General features: G+C 44.7%; 1 protein-coding gene across 1 annotated transcript in view; it reads left to right on the top strand.

The window, feature by feature from the left end:
- The window catches only part of ACAP3 (ArfGAP with coiled-coil, ankyrin repeat and PH domains 3), an 89,478-nt gene that overhangs the window by 256 nt on the left and 67,713 nt on the right, over window positions 1-21,509 (top strand). The window lies entirely within an intron of this gene.

Raw genomic sequence — 21,509 nt, 5'->3', positions numbered from 1 at the left:
GTTCCGTGCATCCCCCTTGGGCGGGCAGGGGGGTGTAGGGGGGGGGGGGGCCGCGGTAAGGCGCCGGGAGGGACGGGTCACGGACACGGGACACGGGACACGACACACGGGCAGGGCCTTCCCGGCTGCCCGCGCCCGGGAAGCGGGGAAGCCGGCCCAGGCGACCCCCGGGGCTGGGGCTGCCGGCCCAGCGGTCTCCGCCGGCTGCTGGGGTTGCCGGCGGCCTGCAGGCTTTGCCACCCCTTCCCGCCCCAAACCCCGTGGGTTGCTGCATCCTGCCCTCCTCGCCTGGTTGCACCGCTCGGTTCGGACGCTTTGCAGATGAAAAATGCACTTAATCGTGGCATCCAGCAGACAGAGCCGGATCCCAGTCGTGACAGAGGCAGCTGGCATCACCCTACGGGGATCGGCTGGACGGTGCTGTTTTTAAACCACCCGAAGAGCCAGTGCTATGAAATACAGGCATTTTCCATGCAGTCACATTCCCATCTCTCGGAGGGTGGATTTTTTTAGCGGTCTTGAAGGAATCTGGGCTATGACAACAAAGACTCTGCTTGGCCGTGCTGCATTTAAATCGGGCTGTTTCAGAAATGCCCAGGGCTGGAGAGGAGCTTCCACATTCTGGGTACAGGTGCTCCGTTGTGCCAGGAGCATCCTGGCTAGGTGTCCGGATGGGCTAGGATGTCCTGATGCTATAAAGGGAAGATCAGAGCTTCCATAGCTAACAATCTCCTGCTGCTTTCAATACTGTGCCGGATGGGGACAGAGGGAAAGAAAGACAATAGCCTGCAGAAGCAAGTTGGTTGGCTGTGTGTGCAGGGGAAAGAGTTATCACGGGGTCTCTCCTTCCCTGCAGACATTTCTGGTTGCTCCTTCTCAAAACCTTTTTGTTTATTAAATAGAACAGTTTGCATTTCCCTTTAAGTGCATTTAAAAATAATTTCTTGGAATGCTAGATTCATATGAAAGGCTGCAGTGGTCTGTTGCTGTGGCTACTCTGAACAATTGTAATTTTGTGTATGTGGTTGTGTACAGCTGCAGGTAACGCAAATACCTGGGCAAGTGCAATCTTCTTTATCCCTGCATATGGGAATATGTAGGGCTGTAGAAAGGGTCCTCCTCCACACGTTTTCATTTTAATTGCGTGGTAAGATCCTGCTCGCTCTTGTTCCAGAGCTGGTTCCGAAAATGTAATGGACAGTGTCATGAGAGATGACAGGCTGGTCTTATTTGTGTGCCTGGCTGGCATTGGAATCATGGGAGTTTTTCATCAGGAGAAAGTTAGATGCATGGGCAGGTTTGCAAGAAGGTACGAAGCTCCTTCTTTAAACCTCTGCTCACTTAGCACCAATTAGAATTTATCCGCCCCCTCTTTTTCTTTTTTGACTGTCATTTTATCCTATTGTGCTGCAGAGCATGTGAACTGTTCAGTGGCATCCTTCCAGAGCAGTGACTTCACTGTCCAGATGTCTCGTTCCACATGGCAGTGACCCTTTTCCTGGTGACGTCAAGATTGATTGATATGTTTATTTATTTATTTTGCCTTTGGTGTGTGTGGGCTTCAGGCCAAGTTTCTTAGTATGCAGGCAACATCATTCTGCTCTGTCTGCTCCATCCATAAAAACAAAACAGCTCTCAGAGCACTATGTTGGACCTTTATCAAAAGCCAGTTATTTAAGCATGGAATTATGAACTATTTCCCAAACGGCCGAACACAGTCTGCCTGTTACAGGGAGAACAAGAGATTAGACTAGAGAAATAAGCCTGTATATTTCAGGAGGGCTGAAATATAAGTATCAGGGGAATATATAAACTACGAACACCTCAGACAGTGAGAAAATACTGACATTAGCTGGCTTATGGCAAAAAAAAATAAAAAAGAACAAAATAGAATTCTTCAGACTTTCTCAAAGGGTACAGATTTTAGCCTCCTTGTATGCTTTTCTTCCTCCCAGCTCTTTAATTAGTTTTTCCATTACAATTATTTTTTTGTAATACAAGAGAATTCTTAGATGTCTGTGAGGGACAGAACTTCTTCCATAGTGCGTGGCAGAGATGCTTACTAACATGTCCCTAAAATCTTACCACTATAAAAAAAGTAAAATGCCATACAAGCTAAACTATATACAAAAAATAGGTAAAAAAGAGGTGAGAGAAGGTTGCATATAATCCACTTTCTCAACAGAGACTGAGACAACAATAAGTAAAGTCACTTGCCATAGGAAACATCTGTGGAAGAGGCAAAAATTTAATCCAGATTTCCCATACCAGTCCTTTAGCTAGGAATCACCCTCCCTTTCTTGCTGGCACCCACTGCTGCACAGAGCCCCTTTGCGCTTCCCAGCGAAGGGTTGTACCATGTTTTACAATTGGCTTATTCTCCTCAACAGTGAGCCATCAAGATAATCAAATTGTTTTCTGTTTGTTTTACACAGGGAGGAAAAAAAAAACTTCAAAAAAATATTGCACAGGCATAAACAAACGCTGTATTAAGCATCCCATAATAAGGCTACCAAACTAGTCTACTTCAGCAATCAAATCCAATTACATGTCAAAACACTCCAAATCAATACTCAATATACACTCAATCTGTCATTGCTTCCTGCTTTATAGGGACCAGTTGCTACAAAGAAAACGATTTAAAAAAAAAATTACTTAAATATGTATAGATCTTTAGATTGGTAGATAAGCCTTATTTCTGTAAGGCATCTTGTAGAGACATGTATATTCAATTCCAGTAAACAAGTATAATTACCTTGAAAGACCAGTTCTAGCACATTTGAATGCAACCCCAATAGATACTGTGGCTTTCATCTCCCTGACATGCAGAGCCTTCTGTTTAACTAGCAGTAGTCTGGGAAATCTAGGAACACGTTTCTGACTTGTTCCACTCAGTCACGGAAGCCCGTGGTCTGGAGTGATGCAAAGAAGAACCCATTACTGCCCTTAGCCTTGCAGACCTGTTGAGCAACAGTGCTAGATGAGTAAATTTGGCTCATTCTTGCAAAATGGAAGTCCTTGGGTGTACTGCCAGCTCCCAAGGCTTACCCCCTACCTTTATTCCCTCCTCGCTCAGTGAAGACTCGCTTGGGACGGGTAGGGACTTTGTTGCTCATTCTGGGTGTAAATGCACTCTAGGAACAATCGGGAGGACGAGGGAAGAATAAGAACAAATTGCATAGGTTGGACCTGGCTGTAGCACTCTGTGGGTCACAGAAAACCCCAACTACCTCTGTGGTAATTCCCACAAGGGAGGGAAAGAAGCAGTTATTTCTTTAACTAACATTGCTATTGTAGGTGTTGTTGCTATTAACTAACCTTATTAATCAGACTTGTGAGGTCGGGGTTAGCCACTGCAGAGCGGGCTGCGTATGTCAGTGGGGTGAGCCAGGAGGTGCTGTGCTCTGACCGTAGCGCAATGACTCAGATGCTGGAATCTTCTCACGAGGAGCCCTTACAGCTACCACGACTTAAGGCAACAGACAGCTAACAACATCCCTCCATATACATCCAAGCCCCAGGCCACTGAGGGACCTCTGGGCTGCTCAGCAGGAAAGGGAGACCTGCAGTTGAGGTATAGGCTACACAAGACCATGTATATGCTCAGATTCGAGGGTGCCAGTCTTCACCTCCCCCATGCCTTGCAGCCTCTTGGCTGGCTGTAATGCAGTAGTTCAGAAACTCGCACAACTCCCTGGAGCAGCGCTGTCATCAGGCAGTGACCCAGCGACATAGGCAGAGATGTTTGTTCTAGCGGTGTGCAGCACTGTCTGCACGTTATTGCGGCTTTCATTAGGCAGAGAAAAAATGCATGTAATTCTAGGTCCATGAAAGATGCAAGAAAAAAAAAAAAGTGATTTGCCAGAGCAGAAGAAAGTGGAAAAACAAGTACATTTAGAAAATATTTTCTAACTCTTTCTAGGGTGTTTCAAACAGAATGGGAAGAATTAAAACCCTTAGTCAAACTGATCTTGCTACGTCTGATAACAGATTGAATTAGACAAGTTTTAAGCTAGCATAACCAGTTTTAATGCATCCATGCCTTGTGAATGTGTGTTAGTGAAGGCCTCTGCAGAAAAAAACTTTAGTGGCTTCTGTGTGATTTGTGTCAGTTCACATTGCACACCATTGATGTGCAGTTTGAGGTAAGCCAAACTTACTAGCTTAAGTTATTTAAAAGCAAATTTAAATTACACCCAGAATGGCCAAAGAAAGAATCTTCATCCATTTAATTAAATCAGTTTAACAAAAAGAGCACATGCATTGATTTGAAATTGTTTTTTGTTACACAAGACTTCTTATGTAAGCAAGATCCCTGATATTGCGGTTGCGTGAAGATACGCCTACATAGAGAGCTTCTTTTTGAATCAGAGACTAATGAGTACAATTGCCATCACTTGCTGGTTTAGTTGCACGAGAGAGAAGATATTATCACAAAAGCAGCACGATACTATCTCTATCAATCATAATACCTGTCTTTATCTGTTTATTCTATTTCTTATCTCTTTATCATTGCACTTCTGAAGTCAAAGAGTCTGAAGTATCTAAAGGGAAAAGTCAAAGAGTCTGAAGTATCTAAAGGGAGAAGTCAAAGCAAAGATGTCACCATATAGTTACTTCCTCTCACAGTACCAGCCAGGAGATGCTCTCCCAGTGACAGCAGTCCATCCTGTCCATCCAGCCCCTAGATATCTATACATCAGTGTGGTGCTTTCCAAAGGCAATGAGGCTTTGTTTCCTCTCCTGGCTTCCAGCCTCCCTTTTTAAGCATCCCTTTAAAGTGACTCCAAGTCAGTAATACAGAACCACATCTGGCCTTTACAGGGGTTGTACTGGGGCACGGTTTATAGTGGAGTCCATCCCTAATCTATTAGGTTGGCTTCTCCCCCGACATGCGTATTTGTGGCAGTTTGTACCTGACGTGCCATACCTAGACTGTAGTTGTGACAACTTCACCCAAAGGGGCCTCCTTTGTGATCGAGGCTGCATTACATTTCATCTGCTCTTGTGTCAGGTGAGTCACGTTCACAGCAGATCACAGCAGGACCCTCGCATGGCACGGTTTTCTTTTCCTCCATAGGTGGTATCAGAGAAGTACATGGAAGCAGAAGTCCCTTAATCTGAGGTTCCCTGTCATCAAAACTACCATGTGAATCCTGAAGTACTTAGAAAAAAGCTGCAGTCCTTCAGCCTGCATTACTGTGGGCAGATGTGAAGGTATTTATTCAATGTGTAGTCAGGGAAAATACCCTGGTATGAGAGAACTGACTGGGTGACAACTGACTTGAGATCTCTGGCTTGGCTTCGTAAATGGTATTTTAGGCCAAATTTTTGGCAAGCAGTTTCCTCAGTAACTTTGAATTGTGAACTGCGTAAGCTGGATAGCCCAAAGGGCCAAGGTTCTGAAGGTAAAACCCCACTGATCCATCCGAATTCTCCAAATTAGAAGAGGATTTTTGAATTATTTTTTTCCCCCAAACAAAACTGCCCAGACTTAGAAGCTGTGAGTTTGCAATGGATGATATTAAACTCTGAAATACAATCTCTCAGGCTGCTCGTGGGAGCTATAGCTCATAAGTTTCATGGTGTAGCACACAGACAAGCGAAATTTTGGTATTTCATAATTTGATGATTGACTTTGTTACCGGAATAACACTCCTGTAATACATCTTGCTTTGTAATCGTATGTACCCTGTAAGAACATCTGCAAACTTTGAAGTGTTTCTGGTTGTCTAACAGATCGGTTTCTGAGTTGGGAGTTGCTTGCTTTCATTTTCAGTAGCTGTTCCTCTCTGTTGTCTTTCTGCTGGCTGGAACGTATGTGGCTACACAGAGATGAAAATAATTTCTTTTGTCAGTGATAGCCTTCTGACATTTTTCTTTCTCCATGGCTCTCCTTCTGGTTGCCATGAGATAAGTGTAAGGAGAAAGCTGTTCAACCTGAATGATTTTACAGGAGAAGTTTTGCGAAGTGTAAAACTCTGGCTGTCATGTGCTAAGGATGTGAGTCTGGACTGCTTTCTCTCAAAGCCTTCCAGAGGGCAACACCACAAGGAACTGTGGGCCTTGTCCTGTTAGGATGGCCAAAAGCCACCGAGAAAGCCAAGGTCAGGGTTTTGGTAGTTGCTAGTTTTCTAGCTGTAATAAAGAATGTAAAAGGGTTGGAAGTTAGATGACAAAGCTTGCTAAAAGGAAAAAAACCAAAAGAGCAATAACCCTGTGGTGGAAGAGGGTAATTAGACCCAGAGGTAATGTGGCTGAGAGATGCTGATGCTAGCTTATCTGTGCTGTTGAAATTATCTGTGGGAGAGTCATCCATTCCTCCTCAGAGAGTGCCACATGTCTTGATAATTGTGCTTTGCTGGTTGTCTTGGCACCATGCAGTGTCTCTGGATTCCAACCCTGGTCCTCGAAGGACTGCAGCATGGCCAAGTGAGCACGTAGAGTAAGAATTCAATGAAACATTATTTGGCGTAACCTCATTCATGCGGACTCTAGACAGAATCCTGTTGAAATGTGTGTTACTGCAAAGCCAGCGAGCTTTGCATTCTAGGTATAAGCCAGAGTCCGTTGTCGCTCACGCTGCTGAAGCTCAGGAAGCTGGAAAGGTGCCACAAAACCAGTTTTGTGGTGATGGGAAACAATGGTGTAGAGCCTTCATCTGAAGGAAACCCAGGCTGTCTGCTAGCTAGAGTGGAGAATGGGGAGTCCAAGGGCTGAGGGATACTGCTTGCTTTGGCACTTGGTGATTGTGCGACTGAGGAAGATCCCTTTTATTAATTTCAACAGCTCCTGTGTTTCATTTTCCTTAGCTTAGGGAGATGGAAAGGTCACACTGTGTACCTGCATCAAGAGCCTGTGAAATAATTGATGTTTGTCATGACAAAGCACCTTCAGTAATGTCATGCCATCAGCACTGATTTATTAATCATTCATTTCTGGTGATCCCTTTAGGTAGGAAAGTATGGCATTCCAGCACTGGGCTCCAAGGGGAGGAGGGCTAGGAAGGAGGGCAATGTGCTGCTGCTGCACACACCAGGGACCTCTCCCAAACTGTGTGAGAGAACCCATCCATTTACCTTCATTTCATTATGCCTCCCAGAGACAGAAAGGCAGTGCAGACTCCTGGAGTCAGGGTGGGTATTTTTTGGTCTCAGTAGCATCATCAGGGTTGCTCTCCAGTCTGGTTAGGGAGAAGGGATGCAACAGCATGGTGGAGAATCCTTTGCCTGGAGAAGCTTGGACTGCGTGTCTGGCAGCTTTCGCTGGCTGGCCCTCCCCTATGCCAGACATCCTGAGATGGGAGCTTGTTGCACGTTATCATAGCTATCTGTGACATAGCCTCTATTAATCTGGGTGCTTTTGCAAAGTTTTGCACTGTCAGTAGGGCAGTTCAGCTTTGACCTATAATCACTGGATAAGGAATAAAGCACTGTCTCATCTGCTAATGCACAGATCAGGGCATTGTAAACTCTGCTACAACTTCTGAGTTAGTTAAATACATGCTGGGGGATCTTGCAAGTCCCTTTCTCCAGTTAAACAGTATTTTCTGATTTGTAGGGCACATATCCTGGGGTTACTAACACAGGTATAGTGAATTGAGAGACTGTATTCAAGTCATAGTGCATATAAGCAGGTGGGAGACTTTCAGTTTGGTATTAGGACTCAACAAGATAACAGATGAATTCAGGATGGAAAGTGTGTGCGTGCTGTATTATTTGAAGTTAGGAACAGCATGAAGGCTGAGACCTGTAATCAGAGCTACAAGAGTGACTTTGGGTCTGGATGCAGCTGTCTCTAGTCTGCATCCGTACTGTCTCACATAGTGTCAGGTCGAATGTGCACCTCTAGCCCCTGTTCAGATACATGGGGCTGGTGAGTGAGCCAGTTTCCCCACTACCTAAAAGCTACCTGAAGCTGCTAATCCCATAAAGTCTTGGCTCTAAGTGTCCTGAACTCCTCTGTTCTCAAGGGGCAGTGGAAGAGCAGGGATGGGAGGGAGGAATGAAAATCAAGCACAAGAGCTTTGGAATCCCAAGCGACGGTCCCTTTAAAACCTGGTTTCATAACACTATGAAATTTCAGCCACAGTATTAATTTTTTTGCAGCAGGAAGGCCAGTGGAACCATGAGTTTTTCTGGCTTCCTAAGCACTGGCTTTACGTAAAAAAACAGGCTGCTGCTAGCTTTGTAAGTTCGGTTATCTGGGATAAAGAAGAGAGCCCTAGAAACGGACCTGTAATCCCAAGTTTGGTTGAATTTTGGGGATAGGGCAGAATGTTTCCCTGGAGCTAAGAGTGCTTCCTTGCTTGTTTGCTTGCAGTTCTCTACATCAGGGCTGTATTCTGATTTCAGACATTCGCAGGCATTCCTGACTGCTCTTTCCCAAGTGTTTGTTACACACGCAGATTGTTAGCTCTTCCCATAATTAATGTGCTTCCTGTCTAATGTAAAGCTTGCTTTAAAAATGAAGGTGGATGAAAGGAAGTAGAAAAAAAGAAGTAGATTTGGCTCTGTGCTAACATGATGCCATGCTAACTTTTCCTGAGGGGAAAAGAAGGGGAACCAAGAGCAAAATTTTTTCCCTCTTTGACCAGCAATTGCAGACTTGGAGGAAGAGGGGGAAGCAGGCATCACAGCCAGTATGGAAGGCTGAGATTTTTACCTGCCAGTAGCTTTCTAATGGCTGCTTTATCTTCTCTGAGGCACTGCAGAGCCTGCTCTGTTAAGATCTTGGAATGGGCAAGACAAGGAATTTGAGCTGCAGAATCCCCTGCATGGAATATGTTGGAGCACTAGGGAGCTGTATGCCTCAGTCCCAGGCCAAGGGGATGGACTACCTGGCTTAACTGCAGCCCCAGGGAGGTGTGTATATCTTCCAGGCTTCATGGACGTGAATTGTGTCTCTGCTTCCCAATACACAGCAGCTAGAATGTAAGCTGCCAGCCGCCTTCTCTGTAAGACCCCATAGGATAGGGAGCAGAACGAGGAAAATGAACAATTATTCCTGTGGACTGCAAGGAGGGTGGAGGCTGATTGCCTGCAACTCCACTGCATCCATGCCTAGCTGCAGCCAGACTGGCCTTCAGCCCAGAAGGAGCTGCCCGCAGCTGCAGTCACAACACCCATCGTGGCTGGCCATGTACCAACAAAACCAACAAGGGAAAAGCATCATGCTTAATGTTCTGCCCGTTGCTGTGTGAGCTGCTAGAAGAAAGAGAAAAGTGTTTCTGCTTCTATTGCAACAGATTAGAAAAGAGGACAGGGTGTGCTGGAGACTATTCCTCTAGAAGACTTGGAGAAGAGTCTTTATGTGTTTCTTCCTGCACATGCTTGGTGGTGAGGAAAATGGCTTTGCCACCTGTCCTGTGCATATGAACAGAGCCTAGGCATGCATGTATCTGCCCTGACAAACTAGGTGAGGCAGTACCAACACAGGTCAAAGAAGCAGTGAGTAAGCCACACGTGTAGCTGCAGGAACTCCTCTGAGCCACTGTTCCCAAAAGAACAAAATGAGGCGAGAGAATTGCCTGTACACAAACCTCTTGGCAAAATGTTCCATTCTTTTCAGTTGGTGGGGTACATGTTTTGGCTTACTGGAGAGGGTTTGTTTTAAAGCAGTGCATCTACAAATCTTTTCATTTTTGCACGTTGCTCTCTCCTCTGGCCTCTCATTTTGTAAAGAAGGGAATTCAGTTCAGAGACACTGGTTTACAGGAAGGAAGAAAGGACCAGAAAAAAATAATGGAAAGGTTGTATGTGTGTTCTCAACAGCCCATACCAATCCACTGAACACAAGGTTAACCAAATACAGTGTGGTATATTTACAGCAGAGTGTGCCCATGCACACGTTATGTTCTTGTCTTGCTTCACCTAATCTGCAGAAGTTTACTTTTCTTATGTGCCAGGTCTCTTCTTGAGGGAGGCGGAGAACATTCTGTTGCTCTGATATAGTTAACCATCACTTAATTCACTGTGGGATAACATGCACACGTGTACGTGCTCTCTGAGAGCAATCGTTCTAATACAGAACTTTTACTGGATATAGCAAGGGAATGGGTAAAAAGCAAAGCAGTATATTCATTACAGTGGATTAAAGGGATGATGTCAGAACTCATGGGTGGCACATCCCAGAGTGAAGTGCTCATTCATTCCTTAAATAAGCATAAAGTGGCACAGTCTAAACAGATTATATAATATCAGAGAGTGAGATAATCCGTTCCCTGCATACCCAGTCTGCTTCATCACACTATAGCAGGGCTTAATAATTTCCATACTCTTTATTAAATGCTACTGCTAACAGAAACAGCATGTGTGAACATGTGTGTAAAGCGTATGTGCACATACAGTGTTTCCAAGGGTTGGATACATCTGCCTGTTGATAAGATAAGAGAATATTTTATGGGAATAAAATTTAGCTGTATGGCCTGCATGTACATGCATTCAGATGCACAGAGATACAGACATAGAGCTTGTAGTCCTTTCTAGGCGGGTGTGCCAGTCTTTATTTAACGTTACATAGAAGAGACTGCTAAATCTCTGACCATTGGGCTGAAAATGCAGTATACGAAGTGTATAGATTTTACAGACATCATCCACATATATTGCTGCAGTAAAGTGTCTCCATGGGCATAAGGAGCAGCTAAAGGAGACTTATCTGTACTCCTACGACAAAGGAAAGTTAGGTTATGCAAGGATACACACTTGTGGCTTGCTTTGAGGCCATTTTATGCCCATGCACTTGAGAAGAATACCAGCTTAAACATCAGCACGGTCCTGCTACATTTGCAATGTTGGGTTAATGCAGAAATCTCCATAACTATTTTGAAGAATAGCTATTTAAGTATGTCAGTTGTTCCTGCTCCATTCTAGCTCAGTGAAACAATGCTGTTTCCCACAGCTCATTTTCTTTTCAGAATATCACCCCTTTGTTCTCTCTGATAAACCCAGGTTTTGGCAGGAAGTATGGATTTGTCCCCACACTGTGACCTCGCCCCAGGATGTAGGAAACTGCCACTGTGATAGCACTGACATAGCAGGAGGCCCCTTTCCCTTCCCTTCCCTTCCCTTCCCGTCCCTTCCCTTCCCTTCCCCACACTTCCCCACGCTTCCCTTCCCCACACTTCCCTACGCTTCCCTTCCCCACACACCTCTTCCCACATACTTTTCTTCCCACACATTTCCCGGCTTTTCTTGCTTGCACCATCTGGAGGCTGACACTTCAGACGGTGCTCTCAGATTTGCAGAGAACAGCCTACCTGAAGGTTGGAGGAAGAAAGCAGCAAGCTGACGTTTGTAGAAAGACGCCTGCTTTAAATTTTCAAAGAGTGTAATAAAACCAGTTCTGCCAGATTGAGTTTAGGAGTTTGGAATAACGCAAGCTCTTGATGTACCACTGACTCATCTGAATTCAGAGATAATGCATAAAACTATGGGACAATGCCAAACTAGTAAACAGGACTGAAACACTGGAAAACTCCAAGCTGATATGTGTTGATGGGATGGGAAGAGGCTTCTCTCAGAAGTCAAAATGCTATAGCATCTAGCCTCATGGACTTTATTTTTTGCTTGTGTTCACCAAAATTATTCATAGTTTAGCACTCCATACTTCTCTTTTACCTGCAGTTCTGAACTGTGTGGGTTGAGATGAGATGTGTGAGATGCCAAGAAATCAAGAAGTGGAGGTTTCTAGCTAAATTTTCAATACGGAGGATGAGTATCTGTGAATCCTACAGGGCTGAACCCTGTTGTTCTGACCCTTGACTTTGTGCTTCAATTCTTTTTCTGCTGCTGAGGCCAGGTTACTACAATGCCAGCTTGATTCTCCCTTGCCTGGGCCACATCATTCAGTAGAGAGGACATATTAATTTTTCCTACAGGCAGCACTGGTCCCTGTTTCCTGCCCAATGATTCCCTCTACCCCAACATTTTGCCTTTTTGTCTGAGCTAGGGAATTTCCTCCTTGTATATGAACCTAACCATCCAGCAGGGTCCAAGACAACATCGGGTATGCAGCAGGACATAGGTTCATCCTGCAGGGATGATTTCCTAGCTCAAAGGGATGTGACAGTCCATCGTATGGCCACAGAAAGCAGATAAGCAATCTGTAGCTGGTAAAAGTCCTGCTAGCTGCACTCAGAAGAATGTCCTTTTCTAAAGCTTGATGACTGAGACACTAATCCTTTACACGAGAATTAATTCCCCAACCCCAGCCACATCACAACAGTTCTGTTCCCTCTGGAGAGGTGTAAGAGGAAGTCAGAGCTCAAAAAATGGGACCATACCAAACTCTCGAGAGTAGTAAGTAAAAGCAAGGGATGAGTAGTGTCTAGGACACTTATTCGTATTTCCCCCAGCAAGCTTCCATGCAGCACCAGCTGAAGTAGCACAGCCATAAATTCTCATCCCTTTAGGAAAGGGTTGTGTTACTTAGTGGTATCAGTACTCTACAGGAAATAAAACCCAGTGGTTTTGTGGCACCAGGACACAGCAAAAAACATTTGGCATCTCCGGGAGAGCGCAAGCGACACCCAACTCTCCCCGGGCAAAGGAAGGGGCAAGGAGTCTCCCTGATTGCCCCCAGGTCGGTTAGCACTTTCAGCATTTCTGCTGCCAGAGAGGGCAAGACCTTTGCTGTGTTTGGCAGGACACGACACAGGAAAAGCCTTTCAGACAGAGACAAAGGGAGCATAGAGGTTGGGGAGCTCCAGTTCTGAGCCAAGGCCCAGGGGAGGGAGAGAAAAAAGAAACAAGGAGCATTTAGTGCTGAAAGAGATCCCTGCTGGGGGAGGGTGGACTGAGCTAAACTATGGACTAGGGGAAGTCTCAACAAAGCTGCTGGAACTTGTCCAGCCCTGTTGGTAAATGGATGCCGCTGAGTTCACTTGGGGAGAAGACGGAACTGTTTGATACAAGTTTTTTGATAAATCCATTTTGCTTGTAAAAGAAAGCAAACAAATGTCATTTGAGGAGTCGCATGCCCACATAATGGTTCTTTCTTCAGCTCAAAAAAGAATATTCCTGTATTCAGTCTTTGCTGTGCAGTTTCCATATCGCCACTGCAAAAGCTCAGTCCTTGCGACCCAGGAAGGGAAATGCCTTCTGATGAGCAGACAAGCAATCTCTGCTCTACAGTCACTTAGCAAGCTGGAGCAAAGTGTGTAGGAAAGAAAAAGTATCACTCATGGTGCAAATGACCCACCTGATGAAGTCTTGAGGGTGGAGAATGTTTGGTCGTTAGCATGCCTGTTTCTGGGCATGTGTCTCACTGGAGTCGTTTGTGGAACTTGTCGGATGGATGAACTAGCTCGAGAGGGTCAAATAAGGCAAGTTACCTCTCTCTGTGGGAAACACAGCAGGCCCAGGTCAGCACAAAGCAAGAGCCAGAAGTTTGGTTCAGGAGAAGTCACTTTCTGGCTGCACAGTGCAGTTGGACTGACAGGTGTGTTGTGGTGTCTGCTGCCTCACCGAGTTTGCTCATCATGAGTCTCTGGATGATATTTTCTTCTCCAGAACTCAAAGACCTCTCTTGCATCCTTCTTCTGAGTGACATTCCAGGAACTGAACTGCATAGTGTGATGCTTGGAGAGGCCTGGAGAATACTGAACTGCAGGAGTTCAGTTGTCCATGCAGGTTTCAGATGCAGAGACCTGTATCTCTTCCTGGACTTTTCTCGAAGTGTATTAGAGATGTGGTGCTAAGATCTACTGCACATTGAACCGGAGAGGTTGAATCTTGCAGCTGTGTCATTCTTCTGCAGAACAAATATTCAGAACAGAAAGGAAGGTAGAGATACATTCAGTTTGATAACCAGAAAAATTACTAGCTATCAGCAGGTATAGTGCTATGCTCTGATGAGCTAAAGATTGAAGTTGCTGTGTGGTGGTTACCAGATGATCTTTGTCAGCTGCTCTGCCAGTTCATCAGCATTAGTGCACATGGCTGGCCTGTGAAATGGTCTGCATGGAGAATCCATCACTTCAATGTGCTCAGCTCAGCATTTTAGCTGAGAAATGGCTTCCAGGGAGCTGAAGGGGTCAAGAACAACGTTGAACAAGAAATGGGTAGTCCTGACCGCTCTGGCAAGCAGAAAACCCCCTTTGCCTTTTTAAAGTCAACTGTCTGATTTACTGTCAGTCAGACTGTAGAATCCCTGAGAGGTCGATGTTCCTTACTGGCTTTACCATAGGTTACACCGATATCTGCAAACCGCTGATCCAAAACCGCTGTGTAGAGAAGAGACACTACCCTAGCAAAGCAGTCTAGTTCAATGCTGTTTCCTGACCTGATCTACCTGTCCTCACAAAGTCAATTTTCTAATGGGATTTTCCTTTTCACACACACTGAAATAGCAGTATTGGAAGATTAACAGTACTATGACATTGTTGGGCTGCTTCTCTTCTCTCTCAAGATTTGAGAAGCTGCTCAAGTACTATGGGCAGAAGTAGGAAATAGTTTGCTGCAACTTCTATCAGAATTTCCCCCCTAGGCCGTAATGATGAGTGGTGAAAAGTAAACTGCCTTCTGTATAGCATTTCCTCTCTGCTTTGTGTACACTTTATGATCTGCAGATCAATCAGGGTTGGACAGTGAGAGATCCAGATGCTCAAGTTGCTATTGTCTCCTTGAACACTTGGCTGTGGGTTACAAAAGAGAAGCTGGGGGAAACCTGTTATCATGAGATACATTACATAAGGAGTGCATTAAAAGAGCTAAGGAAGGATTTCATCTTTAAGCCATTAAATCCTAGAGTAATTTATGTTGGAAGAGACCTCTGGAGGTCATCTAATCCCATGCCCTTCTCAAAGCAGGTCCAACTAGATCAGGTTGCTTAGTGCCTCGATCTACAGGAGCTCAGACTAGCTATCAGAAAGTAGTAATGGAGAATTCAGTGTATGGGAAAAATACTTGGTAAACTCAAATACTTTAATAAATTCCAATGGGCCTTTTCATAATTTGAACATCAATGAGAAGTAATACTGGAAAAAGCCTGTACTTGTGTATATATAGCAGACTGCATAAAAGCCATACCTGTCATTGTATGTCTCCTGAAGAGAGGTGTCAGTTTTTGCTAAATATTAATGTACTGATTTAAAGTCAATGGAGCACCATGCAACTAAAATGTGAAGTCTTATTCATCTTGCTTCAAAACTCTGTCTAAACATACACCTCCAGCCTCTCAGTAGAAGCATGAGAGCCATAAACTGACATTTAGCACGTTTCAGACAAAGACTTGGATATTTCTGTAGCTGTGCAAAACATGTGCAAAACGTTATGAACACTTACCAAAGCTAGAGCTAAGCTAAGTTTAAGCACAGAATCTCTTCACCCATGAGAAAACATACTGGAAGCAGTTTTAGGGGTTGTATACCTATACCTAGCCACCATGAAAAACATGAGAAAATAGAACACTAAATACCAGGAAAACATCTGTATTCATGTGCCAGTGAAAAACAGATTTGGGCAATATGTTTTTCATGTCTTGATGTACTTTCCCTATTTTAATTGTTTATCTACTTGGAGGTTCTTGCAGCATTCAAAAGCTGTGCTGAGACCACCTCTGACTGCTCTTAACAGCGGAACAGCAAGCTGATGTCACTTGCTGGCTGTACTAGCTTGTTCTTAGCAAACTAGTAATCCAAACCCCGTCTTGCAGCAAGACAAGCCAGCAGTCTCTAACTGTACTGCCCATTGGGGCTTTATGAGGAGCGAAGAGTTGAGTCTGTTAGCTACTTGTAGTTCTGTAGCAAGAAAGGAGCTTAAGCTGATAGATTTGATGACAAGTTCAAGTGTTTGAGCAATCATTGGGCTCAAAAACGGAAAAGGAATTTTTCATTGGAGCCTTTGAAAAAAACAAATGAGGATAAAACAACGAGGAGAGAGGTGAGGACCCCGTGCCTCAGAATCATTTCAGTGTCACTTACATCATTCGAGCTTCTGCTGTTTTACCTCAGCTTTTTACTGCAGAAAACTCTCTCGTGCTCCCAGGATCAAAAAGCATTGGCACAGCCTTCCACATCTGCATCACGCTTATAGCCATCTGTAGAGAGATTTTAGTCAAGATTAGAAATACAGCTTATTCCATTATCCTGGAACAAAAATAGGAGACTCAAACCACTAAAAACAGCTCTTCTATTGCCATTTCTCCATTAAGCAATTGGTACAGTTTATCTCAAAGATGGATGCATTTTAATGATGAGTAAAATCCCCTCCACACTCCTTAGTTCATAAGAGTGACAGTAAATGAATTAGTCTTTAGAAAACATAACATGAACCTCAGGTAAGGTAATGAAAGCTTTTTTTTTTAAGTGGCTTAAATGTGAGTGACTTTAAAATTACTTGCATAATCTGTTTTTTACCTAGGTTTCTCCCACTTATTCAAAACACAGTGTAGATCTCGGATTGAACCAGCAACTTCCACAGGGGGGGAGATCAGCAGGGCTGCAGGAAATGGAGTACTATATGGTTCACTGAAAAGAGAGGGAAGGGGAAGTACACATCTACCTTATAGTAAAGAGCTGATGATCCAAGAACAAAATGGCTGCTGGCTGCACAAAAATAGTTAAAAGGAACAGGTAGCAGAAAGCATTATTGCTCCTGTGAGTACAAGTGGATCAGACCAGCGTACGGAATTAGCATAACACTTACTATAAATAGATTTATCTGGGCCAGAGTAAATCTCAGCCGTTTTGACCAGAACAACGAGTCACCTCTAAATGAAGCAGGTCATTGCTGCATTCAACCACAGAGAAGTGCTCCAGCCTAAACCACAGTCCCCGGGGGTTGATGGGAGGAAGATAGAGCAGGTCCTATCACAAAGCCAGGGAGACTTGCCAGGCAATTCACTTCCCACTACCTGCCTGCAGACCGGGTTGATCCCACTGAGGATGCAGAGCTGTAACAGACTCTTTGCCAAGCAAAACTGAACCAACCACAGCTCCCTGTGTCATCCAAGCTCCCAGGAGGAGTGCAAATAAGCAAGCTCGGTTTCTTAGAGGCCAATGGTAGCCGTGCTCTCGTGGCCAAGCAGGTCACACTGGCCTTGCAGGGTCCCTTCAAGGCACTCCAGACTGTAGGTTTCAAGAGCCAAAGCAAGCTAGCACCTCATAGACCAAGCACTACTCGCTCACTTCCCTCCAAACACAAGCTTTTCTCAGCTTTTTCTCCCACCCCACAGCCAGCCTTCCCTCCTGCTGCCGGCCTGTCTCCTAGCAGGGCCATTACGTACAGCTGAAGCCAGCTGAGAGCTCTGCCCAGGGTGACACTTGGGCAGGTTAAACACGCTCCTGCTAAAAGTTTTTCAATTATTATTTAACTGCAGAAGAGGTAACGGGGGTGTGTGTGTGTGTGTGTGGAAGGAAATTAAGATATATATACATGTATATATGTATTCCCTTGAAAGAGGGGAAGACCTTTAGTTGCCCTGACCCTCAATTTCCCTCCATTCTTTGGAGCAGGACCTCTCCCAGCCACGGTGGAGGTGTGGGTTAGTGCTCACCTTATGGCTGGTTTTACTTGTTCCCTTTCCCCAGCCCCTCGGCCCATCCTAGTGTTTGGCCTTTTGCAAGTTCTCCCTGGTTGTTATGCTTTTCTTCTGATTTATGGTTTCCTGTGGGCTTGGAGGAATGTGAGGCAGGAGTTGCGTTCTGCTTTGTCACTTCTGAGCAGAAAGGGAAACAGAGATTAGTAGCAACAGGTCTTGGGTTTTGTGGAGGCTTGCAGGCTGATAGCAAAGCTTTAGGAAGAATCCGAGCTACACTGTGGTGACAGGCCAGAGACTGGCTGCCTTCCTGAAGTGCTGAAAACGCAGTGAGCCACAGACCAGGCAGAAATCATTGCAGCCATTGTTCTCCTTTAGCAATAGCATAGACATTGGTGCTATGAAATACAGAGCAGCCATCTATTTCTTATTCCAGATGATTTTTAATTTAGATAATCTAAATGTGTAGGAACCCTCCACAAAATAGAGCAAAGGCCATGGTTAAGACTTGGCAAGCAAGCAGAGTGAACCTTCCCTTCTGCTGCAGATCTGAGGATAAACTAGTCACTGCACAAAAACCAGCCTTAGAAACATGCAGATAAAGAACACAGAAACCAGGATACTGTGTGTTATTCCTGCATGTCCTCCAGGAACATGTGGTGGTTTTGTAGTGCCATTGGATCATCCCTGTGTCTGGGACGGAGGCACAGTTCTGTTAGAGCATTAGCCTGTGAGATGGTTCGGGATACGAACTGCCAGATCAAAGTCCCTTTGGTTCTGGCTTGGGTGGAAGGCTGAAGTTAGTGCCTTTTGGGTTGGTTGGTGTGTCACAGTCACCAGTTCTCCTGAGGAGGTTTTGTCAGTTGTTTTCCAAGTCAGGCTTGCGTGATCTCAGTGATCGAGAATCCAGGGCCGTGGCTTGGCCTTGACTCAGCCTCAAATCAAAACCAGGCACTCCTCCCCACATGAACTCTGTCTCCTTGGCCTGTTTCTTTCCAGGACATCTCATTCAGGGCTCTGCATTCTCATCTTCCCTTTGCAGTGAGAGGATGTTGGCTGCGTGGAGGACGCTGACAAGATTTCCGCTCTTAGATACTTCTATCTGTCAGACCTGTTGGGCTCCCTGTCTTTTGGGCAAGCGTGGAGAATACTTGCAGCAGGGGTCTTCATAGACTTCTCAATGAGCTGGCCATGGGTCAGGGTCTCTAAACACAACCTGCCTGCTATTAGAGACCATAAACTCATCCCTTGCTAAGTACAGCCCAAAAGCGTGGCAAGTGTGTGTTTGAACAGCATCCTTGGGCTGGCATGTGGTTAGTCTGTGGGTGACTGTTGGATGGCCATAATGGTTAGCACTACAGGTGGATATCCAGTTTGTAGTTACATCTTGCCAGCAGCTTGTATTAGCTGAACACAGATGTGGTTTTATTTAACTCAGTGCATGGTTATACTCCCTCTCTTTGAACAAGGCACATGGTAAAATATTTCCTTTGTTAATGTGCTGTGTGAGTCTGGAACAGAATTTACAGAACAGAAATGCTCATGTATGGAAGAAGAGGCCGTTTTAAACAATGTACTGATAGGCAGTGGTCCTGCTTCCCAAGGCAAATGAGGCCTTCACTAATTAAATCAGAAGCAGTCGAATCTCCATTCCAGTAGACAGAGATGCTCACTTAAATCATGGCTGATATAAATAGCATTACTCTGCCCACTACCTCTCCACTTATTAAGCTCGCTCTCTGATGGGAGAATGTGAGTGACTGTGCAGAGCGTCTCAGAGGTGCTGTGAACTTGCTGCTTGGGGATGCCTGTCTGAAGGAGGCAGCTGCTCTGCCAGGGATGACATCCTTTCATTCCAGGTGCTCAGCCAGTTGAGAGCAGAAGTGAGCCAAGATGTGTCACACAGTGAACTGGGAACCCCTGTCTGCAGGATTAGTGCCAGCATCTGGACTGTTGGCTCCAGTTATTACTATATGGGCAGAGAAGAGAGCTCAGTGGTCAGCAAGGACTTGCAAGCATTTGGTTAAATGCTGTCTCATTTCTGAAGAGAGGACAATGCAGTGCTATCATCTGACTTTAAGGAGGGGTTGACAACTCCTCCCACCTTTGACTTTTCTCCTGTTCTTTTGTATTCTTATGTAAAGGTCAAAATCCAGATGTGCTAGGCGCAAGGTAGACAGGGAATGGGCTGCTTCTCAGCATTGCCTGAACCGTTTCACCACACTCTGAGTCCATGCTTATTGTTGGGTCCATTGTGGACCAGCTGCAGGCTTGAGAACATCTGGCTTTCTTCCCAACTTCCAGTCTTGTTGCAAGACGTATTACTTCCAGCTTGCTTTTGATGATTACCTTTCATTTTTTTAACAGAGGTTTTGAGTTACGTTTATCTGACAGGCAGTGCGAAGTACTGGATGAGGGATCAGGTGGATTGATTCTATTCTTGGTTTGGGTGTTGACCTTTTGTTTTGACTTCCTTGGGTCACATTACCTCTCCCGTGCCTCTCTTTACTTCTCTTGCTCTTTACCTGCCTTATCTACTTAAACTCACTGGAGGTGTGACAGTCTCTTTCTGTGACATTGTATAACATCAAATATATAGGGATTTCAGTACACTTGGAGAATGCAGTTGCTACTGCAAGGAATGCCAAGAATAGCATCCTTTTCTTTCCTTATTTTTCTATGGGTGTGGCTTCTGTATGTATTTTGTAAGCATCAAGTAGTAGCCAAAACGAGTATAGAAAAACATAGCCTGTGGCTTGACTAGTCATGTAAAGATATTAATAACTATTCACACAAAGGAAATGATTAAGGAATAGGCAGTGTTCCTAATTGAATGCTTCTTCCCCATTCATGGGAGGAAGGGTGTGAAATCTTTCTTATGCTTGCCAGCTCTTATTACAGAAATCAGTCATTAGCCCCATTTGTGCGACAGGTTAGTCTGCAGTGCGGAGCCAATTCATAGGGCAGGTCTGGGCTTTCTTTGGAGCTGTGTGAGGAGCTAGGAGTGCAGGTTTGCAGGGATTTCTGTAATTTTTTTCCAGTTTTTATTTCAGAAGTGGAATGCGCTGAAAAGTTGGTCAAGGAAACTCCTGTGATATGAAATTCCAAAGTAATTTTTCATTTGAAAACTGTCATTCCATTTCCAGCTGGGTTCAGATCTTACTGTGAAACTTGGAACTCAAAGGAGCTCAGTTTCAAAGTAGTGGAAGCAGAACTGGTCCACCTTTTCCTTCCAGAATGGAATATTCCCAGTCTCAACACTGTCCCATGAAACGTTTCACTCTGATAAATCAGCACTTCCCAATGCCAAGGCATTCTTTCAGAAAGTACTTTTTTCTCCAGAAAATTCCCAGGCAGCTCTACATTTAGTGTAAGAATTCACAAATTCTGTGCCATCCCAGGCTGCAGTGCAGTGAGTTAGCTCTTGGCCCTAATGATTGCATAAGCAAAGCCTTTGATGTGTAATCACTCCTACTCAGCCCTGAGCAGGAGAACCTGTTTCACAGGGAGAGGAAGCGTTTGTTAAAACACATCAGTTATATCCAGAACTTTTCAGAATTTTCTTCAGCCTTTCCTGCCAGATTAGTGCATTGCTGTATTATCCAGACCTTGTAAATAACTATTACAGAGTTCTTCCTACAGTTCTTTGTTAGATAGGGAATTAATCTCATTTTAGAGCTGATGATCTGAGGCTAGAACTTTAAAGGCACTTAAGTGCCTCTGGAAATACATGGGTGGCTTGTGAAATTTTAAAAAATCCTTTAAATCCCAATATCGAGTAGACAGAGGCTGAAGTATGTAAAATATCTTATAAAAACAACAACAAAGGTAATTTTAGCTGGTTCTGCTGGATTTTGCACTGAAACGGAGTAGAGCCTTCTGATGATGTGGTGATAGCAAGTTACAGAAGCGTAGCGTCGCATCGGTGTCTTGCTAGTTGCCTTTCAGAATAGGTATCTGGAGAGGGAGAGGGATGCACTCCATGTACTATGCAGCTAAAAGCACTGAATAACTCTGGGCTTTTGGTCATG

Source organism: Haliaeetus leucocephalus, unplaced genomic scaffold, assembly GCF_000737465.1.
Source record: "Haliaeetus leucocephalus isolate CR32 unplaced genomic scaffold, Haliaeetus_leucocephalus-4.0 Scaffold556, whole genome shotgun sequence".
Taxonomy (NCBI): Eukaryota; Metazoa; Chordata; class Aves; order Accipitriformes; family Accipitridae; genus Haliaeetus; species Haliaeetus leucocephalus.
Note: the sequence above shows the minus strand (reverse complement) of the source record. Positions and strands in the feature narration are given on the sequence as shown.